Source organism: Mus caroli, chromosome 11 (genome assembly GCF_900094665.2).
Source record: "Mus caroli chromosome 11, CAROLI_EIJ_v1.1, whole genome shotgun sequence".
Classification (NCBI taxonomy): Eukaryota; Metazoa; Chordata; class Mammalia; order Rodentia; family Muridae; genus Mus; species Mus caroli.
The window spans coordinates 18,577,643-18,581,193 of record NC_034580.1 but is presented as its reverse complement, the minus strand read 5'-3'; the positions used below and the strand labels follow the sequence as shown (position 1 = coordinate 18,581,193).

General features: G+C 42.5%; 1 pseudogene; it reads left to right on the top strand.

The window, feature by feature from the left end:
- Positions 1 to 338: 338 nt before the first annotated feature.
- LOC110306091 lies at positions 339 to 1,945 on the top strand (annotated as a pseudogene).
- Positions 1,946 to 3,551: the final 1,606 nt, after the last annotated feature.

The window sequence follows — 3,551 nt, the reverse complement described above, 5'->3', positions numbered from 1 at the left end:
TCATAGCTAAATCATCACAGGCTTTAGCAAGAAATTTAGTGTACTAAAATATGTGTGTTGGTTAGGATCTTTTTCTTTTTTCCAATTTGACTTAAACTGGAGTTGTCTGAGAAGAGGGAACCTCAATTAAGAAAATACCTCACACGCCTTTAATCCCAGCACTCGGGAGGCAGAGGCAGGCAGATTTCTGAGTTCGAGGCCAGCCTGGTCTTCAAAGTGAGTTCCAGGACAGCCTGGGCTATACAGAGAAACCCTGTCTCGAAACAAACAAACAAACAACCAAAAACAAAAACAAAAAGAAAAAAAAAAAGAAAATACTTCGCTCTTTCTTAGGCAACATGGTGGGTGTTGAAGAGGCAACCTTCAGGAGCCGTCTGAATGGCCACCTGGATCCAGATGACAGGGAAGAGGGAATCTCCAGCAGGGCTGAGGAAGCTGCCAAGAAGAAAAGACGGAGAAGAGGAAGGGCAAAGAGGCTCTGTCAGCAGTGCAACAAGAACTTGATAAAGAATCAGGAACCTTGGTGAATGAAGAAGCAAAACAGTTGGAGAGACCAGCACTGGAGGGGAAAGAGAGAGATGATGATGATGATGAAGATGGAGATGGTGATGTTGATACTGATGGCACAACTGGGAAGAAGAAGAAAAAAGAAGAGGAAGAGAGAGAGGACCTCCCTCAGTTTCAATATGTGACCTGTATCCTAATGGTGTATTTCCCAAGGGACAAGAATGTGAATACCCACCCACACAAGATGAGCGAACAGCTGCTTGGAGAACCACAAGTGAAGAAAAAAGGCCCTAGACCAGGCTAGGAGATTTGGAACAACCTCCAAGAAGCTGCAGAAGCACATCGGCAAGTTAGGAGATACGTCATGAGCTGGATCAAGCCTGCAATGGCAATGATAGAAATCTGTGAAAAGTTAGATGACCGTTCCCAAAAGCTAATAAAGGAAAATGGGTTAAATGCAGGCCTGGCATTTCCCACTGGGTGTTCTCTCAACAACTGTGCTGCACATAACACTCCTAACGCTGGTGACACAACAGTCTTACAGTACGATGACATCTGTAAGATAGACTTTGGGACACTTATAAGTGGTAGAATAATTGATTGTGCTTTTACTGTTACTTTTAATCCCAAATATGACACATTATTTAAAGCTGTAGAAGATGCCATTACTCCTGGAATAAAGTGTGCTGGGATTGACGTCTGTCTCTGTGAGGTCGGGGAGGCCATTCAAGAAGTTATGCGGGGCTGGTGAGATGGCTCAGTGGGTAAGAGCACCTGACTGCTCTTCCAAAGGTCCAGAGTTCAAATCCCAGCAACCATATGGTGGCTCACAACCATCCGTAATGAGATCTGATGTCCTCTTCTGGTGTGTCTGAAGACAGCTACAGTGTACTTACATATAATAAATAAATAAATCTTAAAAAAAAAAGAAGTTATGCAATCCTATGAAGTAGAAATAGATGGGAAGACATATCAAGTGGAACCCATACATAACTTAAATGGACATTCAATTGGGCCATATATAATTCATGCTGGAAAGGCGGGGAAGCTACAAGAATGGAGGAAGGAGAGGTGTATGCCATTGAGACCTCTGGGAGCACAGGGAAGGGTGTAGTTCATGATGACATGGAAGGTTCACACTACATGAAAAAGTTTGATGTGGGGCATGTGCCACTAAGGCTTCCAAAAACAAAACACTCGTCAAATGTCATCAATGAAAACTTTGGTACCCTTGCCTTCTACCGAAGGCGGCTAGATCGCTGGGAGAAAGTAAATACTTAATTGCTCTGAAGAATCTATGTGACTTGGGCATTGTAGATCCACACCCACCACTGTGCCACTGTGTGACATTAAAGAATCAAACACAGCACAGTTTGAACACACCATATTGTTGCGTCCAATCTGTAAAGAAGTTGTCAGCAGAGGAGATGACTATTAAACTTAGCCCAGAGCCAGCTCAAAGTCTTTATTTTCTAAGGTTTCTTGGGACACATTATACCACAGATAATTTGCAACATGTCTTTTTTAACAATAGACCTGTGTAATACTGTTATCCATGTTTAAAGGAGTTTGATCAAAGGCAAATTGTCTACATATAGTTAAGGAAAAGGCTTTCTCGACTTTAATGTTAACCGTTTCTCCCATCTAGGAAATTCTGTACTGCTCACTAGTTAGGAATTACTTATACATTTTGTTTTGAAGACCTAAGAGAGAGAGAGAGAGAGAGAGAGAGAGAGAGAGAGAGAGAGAGAGAGAGAGAGAAAGAAAGGAAGGAAGTAAGGAAGAAAGAAGAGAAAAATACCTCTATCATATTGGTGTGTAGGCAAGTATGTGAGGCATTTTCTTGACCTTACACCCTGGACAGTTGGTCTTGGAGTGTATAAGAAAGCATACAGGCCAAGCCAGTGAACAGCATCCCTCTGTGATCTCTGTTTCAGTTCCAGCTTCCAGGTTCCCGTGCTTTGGTCATGGTGTGTTGTGTTTTTATCACAACAATAGAGAACAAGGAAAGACAAATACATAAAGGGTTTTGATTTGGGGTGGGGTTTTGTTTGTTGTTTTAGACAGAATTTTATGAAGTCCAGGCCAGCCAACCTTGAACTCTTGTCCCACTTTCCAAGGGCTGTAATAATGGCATGTGCCATCATGCCCAGCTCTAAAACATGTATCTTTTCATTTTAATAAGGCAACTGTGTCCCTTTATTTCTTTATAATTCTGTGCTTCTCAGGAAGAAGAAGGTCTTTCTTCTTCCTGCTGCCCAAATTGCTGATCCATGTTTCTTCTTTGTCCATGGGTTCTGGGATGCTTGATTTTGATCGTCAACTTGACTAGATTAAAAGCTATCAAGGTTCTGTAGAAATGCACCTCTGAGTATGTTTGTGGGGAGAGACCTACAGTGAATGTGAGCAGCACTGTCCAGTGGACTGTGAGCTGGGATGAAGGGGAACTGGAGGAAGAAAACAGCGAGAGCCCTTTCTCCAGTAGAGGCAGTGAGCCTGTCACTGTTGCCATGGCCACTGATGTTAGACTCCACCCTTTCAGCTCTGGGAAGCTCCTGAGCCTTTAGCCTTGACATGGAATTCAGACTTTTAGTCTGAGCAGCTACTGGGCTCTTTGTCTCTCCAGCATGTACACAGCCCTTATAGGACCACCTCACCCTTATTCTATAAGCCAACCCAAAAAAGGCTTTTATACCACTCGATTAGTTCTGATCCTCTAGAGAACCTTAATACAAGTTTTTTGAACTAATCTAAGTTTTTAATTAGAATATCATGGTTTTAGTTTCAGGAGAAAAAAAAAAAAGTATGAGTCTGGGATAAAAACTGTCCTTCATGCATGCTTGACAAACATTCTACCGCAAACCACATTCCCAGCCTTAGAAATAATGGCTATGAGATAACTATAACACTGTCCTCAATTACAAGGGCCAGTTCTCAAGTCCTATGTGAAATGCGCAAGACAGAAGCAAAGCCAACTCACGAATAGCCCTCAACGTGACAAGAAATAGAGCGTTGCTTTGTAAGCCACGGAACTTGGAAGGCTG